Source organism: Mobula birostris, chromosome 15 (assembly GCF_030028105.1).
Source record: "Mobula birostris isolate sMobBir1 chromosome 15, sMobBir1.hap1, whole genome shotgun sequence".
NCBI lineage: Eukaryota > Metazoa > Chordata > Chondrichthyes > Myliobatiformes > Myliobatidae > Mobula > Mobula birostris.
The window spans coordinates 74,926,373-74,941,148 of record NC_092384.1 but is presented as its reverse complement, the minus strand read 5'-3'; the positions used below and the strand labels follow the sequence as shown (position 1 = coordinate 74,941,148).

Sequence of the window (14,776 nt, the reverse complement as noted above, 5' to 3'; positions counted from 1 at the left end):
AAGAGCAAGCATACGGCATTTCCTCGTCACTCATTAGTGCTGCAGATGGATGCAGTCCAGCCGAGCGAACACTGGAGAGCAGCACTGATGGGAAAGGCCAGCCAGCAGGGTCAGCCCCCAACCCAGCCTGGCTTCTCCTGCCCTGGATGGCTCCATCAGATGACCCCGCAGCATGAGGGCGTGGTCCGCATAACAACTAAGGCCACACTTTCCAATCGACGGCACTCTTACCTCATTTGAAAAACAATGTGATTTCCTGTCACCCCTTTCTTTGGCAATTTGTTATCCATGCTCAGTGTTGCCAATGTACATGCAGTATTTTTATTCTATTAAATTTATTCTGGTCAAAATTTTCATTTGCCATTTTTCTAATGGCTTTCGGAAGCCCATACATATCACATGAACTGGCTCATGTAGTTGCTGGGTTTATTCCAGTACTATTTTGAACAAGAGTTAGATGTGTAAGTTGCCAATAACCAGGCACTACTCCTGATTGTGTGGATTTAATTTGAACTTTCAATAATAAATGAGATGAATATTTGAAGGAAGATAGTTTATAGGAATGTGATAGAAGAGCTAGGAATGGGATTGAATGGCAGTAAAACCAAACTGTTTTTTAATGTTCTGCCTTGACGATTTTAACTCCATCATTGGTGAGGAGTTAGGTCATGGATCCATTCCTTCAGTTTAAGCTTTTTAAAAATCATTTATATCCCAATTTGATTGCATTTAGTGTACAAGTTTAATATTAGGGTAGTGTAAATGAAAATCCAATATTTAATCACATTTGGAGAGCTGATTGTAGAGAGAACTGTTTGAGCCAGCTTGTCTCTAAACTATTGCTCATCTTGGTCATTCTTTCCTCAAGATAGAGAATTGTCATTTTCTTGTCTTACATTACTCCAGGTGGCAGGTTGACGTACATCTCTACTAAAGGAAGTATAAGGCCCTCCTTCCCTCTACTAGCCTGTAGCTCAACCTTGGGCAAGGTGTAGCACCTGCTTAACCCCCTGATTAGAGTCATGTGCAGCCGTGCCAACAGGTGGTGGATGGTCATGTGAGCATCTGGTGCATATCACAAGTCCTGGTTATGCGACCACTGACACAAAGAAGAATATTGATAATGGCTGGTGTCACCCTTCTTGTGAGGGCACCGCCCGAAAGATGGGCAATGGCAAACCACTTCTGCAGAAAACTTTGCTAAAAACAATCATAGTCATGGAGACCATGATCACCCACGTCATACAACACAGTATATGATAATGATAATGACAATTTAACCTTCCTTGGAGAATTATGCTTGCTTGCTCAAGTATTTAGGTCTATACTTGTGATTGTGTTTTCTGTCTATGCATGTGTCTCTCTGCATAAGAAGGTGCATCCATCATAGGTATGTGACTGTATGTAGATTTCAGTGTGTGTTTGTCACTGGGTATGGCAATCCTTGGAATTCTCCACCTCAGAAAATTGTGGACGATCAATCATTAAGCATGTCCAAGGCTAATAAATTTGTTGGACTACAGGGTTTATGCTCACGGATTGGAAAATGTGGTGGCCTCGTGACTTACTCTTCTTTCTCTTTCTTATTTGCCCGACTGTTTTGGTGAGCAAAAGTCTATGTTGTTGTTGTTGTGTGTGTGTGTGTGTGTGTGTGTGTGCACACGTAAAGTAAGCATTATCAGTGTTTGTGCATATTTTTCTCTGTGTGTGATACAGAGTCATTATGCATCTTTATATGTAGGTGATAGGCTCATATGCGCACTTGTGCATGTGAAACAGACTCATTATGTGTGTCATTGTGTGTGGTTGTATGTGTTGCAGATTCGTATTTCTGTGTATGTGTGTGATAAACCCACTGCGTATGTTCTTGTGTGTATATGCATGTGACTGACGTATATGTGTACACATGCTTATGTATGTGTAATAATATGCATATACAGCACGTGAGATAGATACATTGTGTGTGAGACAAATGAATTATGCAGGTGTGAGACTGTGTATCAGAGGATTGATTATGGTTATTGTGTACGTGCGTGTGCGTGAGAGAGAGTGTGTGTGAGAGAGAGAGAGAGAGAGAGAGAGAGAAAGACGCAGATAGTGCGTCCTGTTCCTGTTTTCTGTGTGTGAGTGGTTTCCCGTACACCTGTGGGAGTGGATCCATATAGACATGTGTTTATAAGTCTGAGCTTTTCGTGGCAAAGCTGTGACAGTGATGTGTAGCAGATCCACCGCCGTTGTTCACTCTCTCTTTATGTATGATGCATATTAATGATCACTTACTGCAATGAAGATTATATCCCGGCCAACTCCACGCCAGCGTTTACAGCTGCAAAGGAAAATCTCTCAATGTTAATAAAGGTTCGATGTGATTTTGAACCCCGAGCATATATTGCTACCAAGACAGTCCCGCACTTAAGTTGATATGAAATCACTATTGACAGCTGCGGTGCCTCGGCAGTGAGTGGCGAGGCGGGAATACCTGTTTCGGATGCGTTCAATTTCATTGACAATCACATCGAATCGTCTATTAACAGCAAACTCCGTTCGGCGTTAACTTTAACTGCACTTCGGAATAGTGACGCTATTAGAAAACGATCAGACCGAACGCTTCTCCCTCGCTCTCTCCGCTCCAAATAAAAATCCAGGAAAACAAACGTGACTATGTACCAAAACCTGTTTGCTTTTTCGCTGTGTTAAATTGAGCTCTCGACAGCGGGCTGTCGTAGAGTGTTGCACATGAAAGGGTCATTACCCTCGGCGACATCCCGCGCGCATGGTAAAGTTGTCTGTAGTGTGTGTGTGTGTGTGTGTGTGTGTGTGTGTGTTTGTGTGTGTGCGTGTGTGTTTGTCTCCCTCCTCTCTCTCTCTCTCTCTGTTCTGTATCTGCCCCTCTCTCTTTCTGACACACACACACACACACACACACACAAACACACACACACACACACACACACACACACACACACACACACACGCACTTTATGAAAGAGCTCGCATTAATTACAGCAGCGTCGGACCTTCCTCCTCGGCAGTCCAATGACAGCAGTTAGGGGAGGCTCCAAACCATGGAGCCAGTACCAACGTTTCTAGAGAATCAGCAAGGCATACTGTACAGCTCATGCATTTTTACAACGGGGGTTATTTCGAGGATTGTTTTTTTTTTGTCTTCCGAGCAGGCAATGAAGAAAAAAAGCGCCGAGCAGTTTAAAAAAAAGGGGAGGGATTGGAAAGAGAAAGTGAGGGGGTGAGATTGTTCGCTCTTCTGTCTCACCTACCCCGGGAAGGCAAGAGCTTGGTGGAAGAGAGATGGTTGCGTTCTGTCTGATTCACAGACAGCGGCGACACATTGCACACTTGTATTGTATTGGAGAAATCACGGGATACTCTGGCTGGTCATTGACGAGGAGGTGAACGGATCACCGGATTGCAAATCTCGATTCCTTCCATTAGCACTTGTTACAATGGTGAAACCGGATCGTTTATAAAGAGGCAATCTGGCGGATCCACCGTCCTGTAGTACAAGGTAAAGTCTTGTGCGTGTTTCTGTGTGTGTGTATGTGTGTGTGCGTGTGTTTTCTGAAGATATGTAGTTTGCGTGTTGAGAATATGAATCCTGGTCTTCGCTCCCGTTCTAAACGGAATGAAGGAACGAGGGAGCATAAACCGCAGAGTGAATTGGCAGTATTAAGCGTTCTCCTGTGGGTGACGGTCAAAGTTAAAGTCACCAGGAGGAACAAATATTAAATTTTCCCCAATCGTTAATGAAACAACAAATTCCATCAATATGTGACAGACCTCCTGGCCCGTGTTTCAGATGATAGGATATATCCAAGGTTATAACTCAAATCATCCTTTCCCCCCTCTCCATTCCAATTCACCTGTTGTAAATAGCATTAGATTTTCTCTGGCAGAATAAATCAGGAAAGGGAGCTACATTCGGCCGCCGTCGCTTCGACGCGGAAGGACAAGGAAATACTCCAACTTTGAAGTCGAATTTCACTCTTATCGCGATCGTTTTAGCCTGCCGCTGCATTAGAGGCAGACGTTATCTCTCCGACCTTTCCCTCATCACCTACCTCACTAGTACCACTGCCTCTCGGGTTCCTTGCATATGACATTGGGGCAGGTCGAAAGGAAGGGAATGCAGTTCGTTAACTTTCTTGTCATCCGATTTCACGCGCTGGTCTCTCGTTTCTCGGCCCCCCGATATCTAACCCTGGGCTCAAACCTCAAAAGTGCGCCGTTGATGCGGGCTCCCTATCAACAAATTTAAGGTTGCTCAGTCAAATGGCGCCATTACGTCTAAAAATAATTTAATTATATATAACCTGATGATATCAACTAAGAGGTCTTAAGACAATAGTTTGGGTTTATTTAATGTGAATACATGGTTCCTAAGACATAATTTGGAATCGGAGTTCGGAACAGCCCACTCGATTATCGAAGGACAATTCGTAATGGGTTTGGAGCAACCACAAATATCAGTGGTGAATATATTGTCTCCGCGTCAAGCTGAAGACTTTTTATCAGAGAAACTCAGATTACATTTATTTTCCTAAGAGTTTCTACTGCTCTCTTCTCGCCAGTTAACAACAGGCAATAGTCACTATAACCTTTGATAAATAAACGCGAAAACAGTAGTTTGGGCGTTTTAATTTTAATCAGTTCACAGACTTCTCCTCTTCTCGAGGTACGGAATAGCTTGGAGGGAATAATTTTGAGAAGGCGGGAGATATCAGCTCGGGTTATCGTAATGAATTGTCTCGTACTTATTATTTGAACGAACCAAAATATTATTGGGCTCAGTGAGAATCTAGATTCGTGGGGTCATAAGTCGAGGGAGGACTGATTTCTCAAGTGGGTTGAAAGTTGTGCCATTTCCCCAATGTAGACGATCCAAAAGTTTCCCAATTCCCTCTAAAACTGGCGCAGCCAACTCTCCCTTCAATCTCGCCGCATGGTTCGGGGCCCGCGGATAGTCAATGTCGGAGCTCCTTGGACCCCTCCAGTGCAACATTCTCTAACTCCCCTAACTCTCTCTCTCCCTCTCACCTTCACCCCCCACTCGTCCTTAGTTAAGCCGCATGGTGCCAGCACCCTCGGATGTATCAGCCCGAAGCCCGCAGCCTTCAGTGGCAACCTCTTGAGCAGCAGAGGTAATTTGGCAGCTAAATCGTCCAAGGAGATGAAATCTTCCACAGGTCGTTTATCTTAATGAAAAATGGTTGGAAATCAGTCTCCCGCCCGAAACAAAGACAATAATTAACTATCCAAAAATAAATTCAAATAGCAATTATTTTCGTATCTGTCCTTAAAAAACTCAGATAAGAGCGCCGCAGCTGAAACATCTTTATCATTTCTTTAACCAATACATCTTCCCAGTGCCGCGATGATAAGGAAAACCGCACAACTGATGGTCTGTATTTTCCCTTTCCTCGAACATTCAGTGCGAATAGAAATCTAGCTTTGGTTATAAAAAGTTCATTTCAGGCAAATCTTGTGTTTAAAAAACAGCCCCGCGGTGCTATTTCCCAGGGAAAATGCCGCCCAAGCATATAAGAGCAATTATCAAAAATTTCAACAGGACGCAAAGATGTTGGAAATTCCGCGGCGGCGCTTAGTTTTACTCACATCCCTAGTTCTCTGGTGAGGCAATTATATTTTCGTTTGCTTTAGTGAGTGAGAAACGCAACGTGGAGGAAAGGGGGCAAACGATATGAACTAGCGATAGCCCTTGAAAATTGCTGCAGACCAGATTAATATCGCAAAATCCTTTCAGTTCACAAATGAATGGAATATGTATACTTGCTTTATTACGCTCTGTTCTGATACTGTGGCGGCCACTGACACTAACACAAGGGTCGCCTATACTTCAGGAAACAATTCCATTCCAATAGAATCACAATGTGATCTGAGCAGATTTTTCCCCTGTCTAAAAAGGCAGCCTTCAAAAAATCATAAAGTGTGCTAAAACCCATTTAGCAGTGAATGCATTTGAATCTATTAAACCCCACTTTAATTAAATATGTAAGAGTTAGCGCTGCACACTGTATAGCTGTCACGAATGAAAGGTTTCTGAATCCGACAATCAGATCTGCCATTGAAAATTTAAATATTAGAACTGAACGGTGGGCAAATATAATAGAGTAGAGAATATGGAGTTTTAATCCTTTTTTTTCCAATTATGCTATTATTCTAGGGTAAGAATTACAGTGAAAACACTGACAGTAAATAATGCCTTCTTTTTAACCCTGCCGGTGCTAAGGATAATCTAAATCAGCAGACCAGAGGGTAAGGTTAGGGAGAGTACAGACAGGAGAAATAACAAGGTGCACTTTATTGGGTGTTCAATATCTTTGCCAAGCTGCTTCAGGTCTGCTTTGTTCCACTGGTGGTGAGATAAAGCTTCCTCCGTTTGCATTCTTGTTCTGAAGGCATTTTGGTTTGCCAGAATTGGCCAACCCAAAGGTTTGTTTGCGTGGGCCAAATGTTGGCAGCTTGTATTGGACCAAGCAGCGGGAAATGGGGACAGATGTTGCGGGGACCTGGTCCCATCCTTGTTTGCTGCTCTCGTTGCCCTATTCTCCAGGGCAAGTTTCAGAGCTGCAATTGGACCAAGGAATCTTGGATCTCTTTGTCTAGGTTGGGCTCAGTCCTTGACAGAATGTATAATACGGGTCTATGTAGAAAGTTGCAGAGAGAATGTAATGTGGGAGAGGGTACTTAAGGGCAAACATGAGAAGTGGCTGCAATAGTTGCCACTTTTATGCTCTCTGAGGAAAATTATGCACTTGAAAATTGGGACAGTATGCCCCTCTGTTCTAATTTTCTCAGTAAATAGTTTGTTTGTAGTCTTTCATTGATTCTGTTGTACTTCTTTGTTCTACTGTGATTGCCTCAAGAAACCAAAACTCAAGGTAGTATATGGTGAAATATACATACTTAGATATTAAATTTACTTCAAACTTTCTATTAGCCACCAACATTTTAAAGCTCTTAGTTTTCTGCTATTTAATTTTTTTTGGGTTAGCTGGAGATTTGTCGGTTTATGGATCAATCTTTATAAATTCTATATAATGGAAACTAGTGGTGACAGTCCTTACGATATGTGCAATGTCCATTGACCATGTGACTGATGGAAGGGCACAGTGGAAAGCTTGAGAGTGGTAGCTGGCAGTGGGGTCATTCATGGCTACTGGCCAGAAGATCTATCAAGCCAAAATCCTGACCGAATACCCTGATGAGGCAAAATTAGGACAGACCAAGTAATTCTGAATGATATACCCTCATAAACCCCTCCAAAAGAAACCTAATTCCCTGGCTTTTGAGAAAGTCTGTCTCATTGTATTCATTCTTCAATGTAATTTAGGGAATAGCATAGAACCATGAAATGGGGCAAAGGAATAGCTCTTCCACCACTAGTAAATGGCACTTTGTACAGAAAAGCACAATGGCTCACTCAGTTATATGTAACATCATGATCTGGCATTCTGCTGGAAAGTGAAATATTCTATTATTTACATAAAGACAGTAATCCTGCAGGAGTTATTCACTGCAAATCTTGTGAGATATAATTTTAAAAAATGCACTGTTTGAAATTTACATCAATATGCATTTTATATTGCAATATGAGTTAAAGTACTTTAATCGCCGTACGCTGCTTTATGTCTTACTAGGGTTTAATATATTTTGCAATTACTGTGTGTATTATTTACTGGATTATACCAGTCCCATATGAATAATATGGAGAATTATGGCTGGTATTGATTATGTGGATCTAATTGAGGAATCTAATCGCACGAACAAAGTTCAAGCAGTTTACAAGTGTTGTCTAAACCCCAGGGTGAATTTGCAACCTTGAAATTGTTTCTGAGTGTCCACTATTTGTTACAGCCCCTACTGTGAAGTCAGTAGGGGTGAAGTCAGAGGCATGTTCTCTGCCCATTTATATTTTGTAGTCAGCATTGAAATCTTCAACAGTTATTATGTAGTTTTGTTATCAGTGAGGGATTATTAATTGCAATATTATTTCCACTTCTAATGGTTAAATCAGAAAATCTGTCGGTATATATCAAGCCATCCTACTAATCTTACATCAGCAGTCAAAATTCATTTTCAGACAGATTACAAGAGTAGTATCTATTCGGATTTGTTAAAATGCAGTTAAAAGATAAATAAGAGACCCAGTTCAAAATGAAAAGATTTATATGAAGTAACTCTTGTAATATCAGCTGAGGATGTCATAAAGCACATTACACAAACAGCAAAGAGATGAATGATCATTTAATCTCTTTTAGTGAGCACGATGATTAGGACATCACAAAGATTTTCCAGTATTTGTTTGAATAGTGGCTTACTTCATATCCTCTGAAATCCCCATGCTGGACCTTGGTTTTTGCATGTTAAGCAAAGGACAGTAACCTTTATTAATGTCACTCCCAATGCCTTATTGGATTGTTAGCTTAGGCTACATTCTTTCTGGCACTGGATCTGAATCCACAGCTTTCTAACCTGGGGCAGAAGTAATATCAGCTGTGCCAAGTTAACTCAGGGGATGTTGATTGGAACCCTGGTTAAGCTGAATAGCCCCTTCACCTCCACAGGATTGTCCTTGGCAGAGAAGCAAGATACCTGACTTAAGAGCTTATGAACAGAAGTAACAAACAAAGATTAAAATCAATTGGAGAACCTTTTGTTTAAAGATTGGGAATTTTCACACTTCCAAACTAAAATTTACAGTTGAAAAAAATATAAATATTGGGGAAAACAGAATGACGATAAAGGGGATATTTTTCCCTTCTTGTACTGTGAGTGTCTCTGATGTGGTGCACAGTGCCTGCAAGAATGGTGCAAGGCGAGTCAGTTGCAACCTTCAAAAGAGAATCGTGCATACAATCAAAAGAAGAAAGAAATGCAAGGTTATAGGGGAGAGCAGGGGATCGGGACTAATTGGGTGGCCCTTTCAAAGTGCTGAATATGATATGGAGGCTGAACGGCCTTCTTCCTCGCAGAAGCTTTTCATTACAGTCAAACAAAAATGCCAAAATTGATGGCGGAGAACCCTTTACCATGGCAAAGATACAAATACAAGAAAACACATTTTTTTTGAAAAAATAGAATGCTGCTGATGAAAGAACAATGTGAGAAGGAAATAACAAGGAGAGGCTATGGAAACAAACAGATTAAATATATTAGAGACAACTACAGAGTGGTAATTTGACAACATTGATCAGAGAGGTTCATTTAACAAGATGACACTTTAATAAGATCACTCTTCTCTGATGTATACTGTATTTCTGGGTAAATAAGGGCAACATATACTAAACAGGACAGGCCGTTCAGCCTAACTAGTCTGTGATGTTTATAGGCCACAACTATACTCTGAGGCCATTTTATTAGGTACACCTGTATACCTGCTCATTAATGCAAATATCTAATCAGACAATCATGTGGCAGCAACTCAATGCATGCAGACATGGTCAGGAGGTTCAGTTAATCATAAGTCTGCAGAAGCAGGAAATCCAAAGCAACACACACAAAATGCTGGAGGAATTCAGCAGGTCAGACAGAATTAATGGAAATGAACAGACAGTTAATGTATCAGGGTGAGACCCTTCTTCAGGACTAGAAAGGAAGGGGAAGACACCAGAATAAAAAGCTGGGGGAAGGGGAAGAAGGCTAGCTGGAAGGTGATAGGTAAAGTCAGGCGGGTGGAAAAGTAAAGGGCTGGAGAAGAAGGAATCTAGTCGGAGAGGAGAGTGGACCATTGGAGAAAGACATTCGGTTGTTGTTCAGACCAAACATCACAATGGTAAAGAAATGTAATCCAAGTGACTTTGACTGTGGAATGGTTGTTGGTGCCAGGCAGGGTGGTTTGAGTATCTCAGAATCTGCTGATCTCCTGGGATTTTCACACACAACAGTCTCTAGAGTTTACAGAGAATGGTACAAAACAAACAAAAAAAAATCCAGTGAGTGGCAGTTTTGTGGGTGAAAACGTTTTGTCATTGAAAGAGTTCAGAAGAGAATGGCCAGACTGATTTAAGCTGATAGGAAGGCGATTGTCACTCAAATAACCATGCATTTCAACAGTGGTGTTCTGAAGAGCATTTCTGAATGCACAACATGTTGAACCTTGAGGTGAATGGGCCACTTCATTAAGTATCCAATGATAACAGGTATGTGCAGTTCTTCCGTTGTGCAACTGCACAAGGAAACCGTTGCAGGAGAGTTTTTAAAGTGAAAAAGCTGTTACACGGGGGCAGTTCCACTACCTCATCCTCGGAGGTTCAGGTCCAGCGGTATGAGTAATCGTCATAACTGGGTTCTTCCTTGGTTGCAACAGATGACTATGTGCCTTGTCATGCCCTTCACTCTCCATAAAGTCTTGCAGAACCACCTTCCCGGGTCTCATTAGACTCACTCCTGCTCTAATTCTCCAATTAGACTCCTGTTAACACAACAGTTTCTGGATTAGATAGAAAAATGCCGAGAAGAAGTAATCATTGCTACAACCTCAGTGTTACAGCCATTCTCTACTCCAGCTGCTGCACTGACTTGACAATTTAATTCACAACCAAATCCTAAACCTGGATAAAAGAGGTTGTGAATTAATTTTTGCAACTCTGCATTAGAAGACCAGTGTAACATTTACACTGCAATTGGGAAGGAGAACTTTAATGGGAACTCTGTAAAGCTAAAGTCAAGTTTATTGTCATATCCACAAGGACACATTAGCACAGGGATATGTACATATAGATTCAATAATAACAGGTACATCTCAGACTCGTAAACAGCATCCACAAGAAAAATATATATTAACTATAAATTACAGGGCTATGGTAGGAAACTTTGTCACATGGTGTGAGCAGAATTATCTGCAGCTTAATGTGAAAAAGACTAAGGAGCTGGTGGTAGACCTGAGGAGAGCTAAGGTACCGGTGACCCTTGTTTCCATCCGGGGGGTCAGTGTGGACATGGTGGAGGATTACAAATACCTGGGGATACGAATTGACAATAAACTGGACTGGTCAAAGAACACTGAGGCTGTCTACAAGAAGGGTCAGGGCCGTCTCTATTTTCTGAGGAGACTGAGGTCCTTTAACATCTGCCGGACGATGCTGAGGATGTTCTACGAGTCTGTGGTGGTCAGTGCGATCACGTTTGCTGTTGTGTGCTGGGGCAGCAGGCTGAGGGTAACAGACACCAACAGAATCAACAAACTCATCCGTAAGGCCAGTGATGTTGTGGGGATGGAACTGGACTCTCTCACGGTGGTGTCTGAAAAGAGGATGCTGTCTAAGTTGCATGCCATCTTGGACAATATCTCCCATCCGCTACATAACATGCTGGGTGGGCACAGGAGTACATTCAGCCAGAGACTCATTCCACTGAGATGCAGCACAGAGCGTCATAGGAAGTCATTCCTACCTGTGGCCATCAAACTTTACAACTCCTCCCTTGAAGGGTCAGACCCCCTGAGCCAATAGGCTGGTCCTGGACTTATTTCATAATTTACTGGCATAATTTACATATCACTATTTAACAATTATGGTTCTATTACTATTTATTATTTATGGTACAACTGTAACGAAAACCAATTTCCCCCAGGATCAATAAAGTATGACTATGACTATATTATGACTAAATTGTACACAGTTGTTCTAAGTAAGAATACATTTTAAAAATGTAATACTGTAGTGTCAAAATGGTCATAGTGTTGCCATACTGAGGTAGTGATTAGGGTTTTGTGGGTGCTGCAGGCATCTAATGGTTGAAGTGAGATAGCTGTTCTTGAACCTGCTGGGGTGGAAGTTCAGACTTTTGTACTTCCTGACCAGCAGCAGCTATGAGAAGACGGCATGGCCCAGATGTCGGAGATCTTTGATGATAGTTGTCACCTTCTTGAGCCTTAACCTCATGTGGAAAGCGTAGCGGTTAGCGTGAAGCTATTACAGCTCAGGGTATCAGAGGTTGTAATTTAATTCTGACATTCTCAGTATGTTTGATTCCATGAGTGAGTGTGTTTCAAGTCAAATCAAGTTTATTGTCATTTAACTATATAGATGTATATAACACATATAACCATATAACCGTATATAGAAACAGGACAATGTTTCTCCGAACCAGGGAGTAAAGCACAGTAGCACACATAACACATATTACACATGGTAACTTATGAAGGTAAGGATAAAATCTACAGATGACTCACAAATAAGTAACAAACTAAAGTGCATTAATATTAAATTTTGCAAGATGTGGAACAGTGAACCAGTGACATTTCGAATATGATGCGGCAGGGAGTTCAGAAGCTTAATGGACTGGGGAAACAAACAGTTTCCCATCCGGACCATTCTTGTTTTTATGCGTTGGAGTCTCCAGCCTGATAGTAGAAAGTCAAAGAGGATGCTGGATGGATGGCTGGGGTCCTTGATAATGCTAAAGGCCCTGTATATGCAGCGCTCCTTATAAATTTCTCTGATGGATGATAGGGAGACCCCTACGATCCTCTAGCTGTTCTCACAGTCCTTTGTAGGGACTTCTGGTCCGATGCCCAGGTGCTCCCACACCAAATGGAGATGCATCTTGTGGGAAGATCTCAATGGTGCTCCTGTAAAACACAGTTAAGATTGGTGGGGTGGGGCAGGTGCGGAGACTTGCTTGCCTCATTCTCCTTAGGAAGTGGAGGTGCTGCTGTGCCGTTTCATTCAGGGAGGTGAGGTCATCTGTAATGTGAACTCCCAGGAATTTGGTGCATTCACTGTCTTTGCGGAGGGGACATGTAGTCGCAGAAGGAGATGGTCGTCTGCACCTTCCTGACGTTCTTGCAGCTGCTCCAGTTTCCTCCACCAGTTCAAAGAAGTACTGGGTGAGTAGGTTGATTGGTCATTGTAAATTATCCTGTGATTAGGCTAAGGATAAATCGGTGGGTAGCTGGACAGTGCAGCTTGAAGGGCCTGTTCCATAATGTATCCTCAAATAAAAAAGAAATCTCCTTGGTGAGGGATGTGCTAGTGAAGAGACACAATGTAAGATGAACCAAATGGGACTTACTCAGTTAGGCAACCTGGTGGGCATGGACAAATTGGGCGGAATGACCTGTTTTCTGCACCGCTTAGCTCTGAGACTCTGTTCTGTTAAACCTATCCTCCAGTGAGAAGTTGTCAGCACTGGCATCAATGTCCTTTTGTAAAGTACTCGGGATAGAGTCATGCCATTGAAAATGCTTCACTCTGGCCACATTAACATATGTTAAGGCAAATGGCAAACAGCTTAAGCCAAAAGAGGAAGTTTCTTAAAGCAAGTTTCAGGAAGTTTCTTAAAGCAAGATAGAAACATAGAAAATAGGTGCAGGAGTAAGCCATTCGGCCCTTCGAGCCTGCACCGCCATTCAGTACGATCATGGCTGATCATCCAACTCAGAACCCTGTACCTGCCCTCTCTCCATAGCCCCAGATCCCTTTAGCCACAAGGGCCATATCTAACTCCCTCTTAAATATAGCCAATGAACTGGCCTCAACTGTTTCCTGTGGCAGAGAATTCCACAGATTCACCACTCTCTGTGTGAAGACGTTTTTCCTCATCTCAGTCCTAAAAGGCTTCCCCTTTATCCTCAAACTGTGACCCCTCGTTCTGGACTTCCCCAACATCGGGAACAATCTTCCTGCATCTAGCCTGTCCAATCCCCTTAGAATTTTATACGTTTCAATCAGATCCCCCCTCAATCTTCTAAATTCCAGAGAGTATCCAGAAGATAGAGAAGATAGATTGGAGCTCCACTACAGTGTAGCAAATAGTGTGTCAATATTACAGCTCAGTGCATCGATTCTATCATTCTATGGGGCTTCTTTGTTTCGTGGATGTCTGTGAAAAAGATAAATTTCAAGTTGTATTCTGTATACATACTCTGATATTAAATGTACTTTGAAACTTGAATTTGTTTGTCCTCTGTGAGAAGTTTGTAAGTCCTTCCTACGAGTGCATGGGCTTCCTTCAGGTGCTCTGGTTTCCTCCCACAGTGCAAAGACCTACCAGTTAGTAGGTTAACTGGTCATTGTAAATTGTCCTGTGATTAGTCTAAATTTACATAGGTTGGTTACTGGACAGTGCGACTTGTTGGGCCAGAAAGGCCTGTTCTGTGCTGTACCTCTAAAACTAAAAAAAATATATAGAGTAATTAATAGAGTTGCAGAGATTGCATGAGATATGCAAAGTTAAAATCAGACTTAGGCCATAACACCTTAATACACAGGAGCAGAATTAGGCCATTTGGCCCCTCGAGTCTGCTCCTCAATTCCATCATGGCTGATTATTATCCTTCTCAATCTCATTCTCCTACCTTCTCCCCATAACCTTTAACCCTAACTACTCAAGAACCTGTCAACTTCCACTTTAAATATACCCAAATGGCTTGGCCTCCACAGCTGTCTATAGCAATGAATTCCATAGATTCACCACCCTCTGGCTAGCTTGAATTACCAAGGCATTAAAAGCTGCTGGAAAATATGATGCAACACACATAAAAGTTGCTGGTGAACGCAGCAGGCCAGGCAGCATCTATTGGAAGAGGTACAGTTGATGTTTTGGGCCGAGACCCTTTGTCAGGACTAACTGAAAGAAGAGCTAGTAAGAGATTTGAAAGTGGGAGGGGGAGGGGGTGATCCAAAATGATAGGAGAAGACAAGAGGGGGAGGGATAGAGACAAGAGCTGGACGGTCGATTGGCAAATGGAATATGTGAGGATCATGGGACAGGAGGCCTAGGAAGAAAGAAAAGG

General features: G+C 42.2%; 1 protein-coding gene across 1 annotated transcript in view; it reads left to right on the top strand.

Annotated features, from left to right (window-relative positions):
* Positions 1–3,291: 3,291 nt before the first annotated feature.
* LOC140210733 (cadherin-8-like) overlaps positions 3,292–14,776 on the top strand; it is a 341,499-nt gene continuing 330,014 nt past the window's right edge. The window contains exon 1 of the mRNA XM_072279963.1: positions 3,292–3,523. The gene's annotated coding sequence lies outside the window, so the exon portion shown is untranslated. The remainder of the gene's footprint in view (positions 3,524–14,776) is intronic.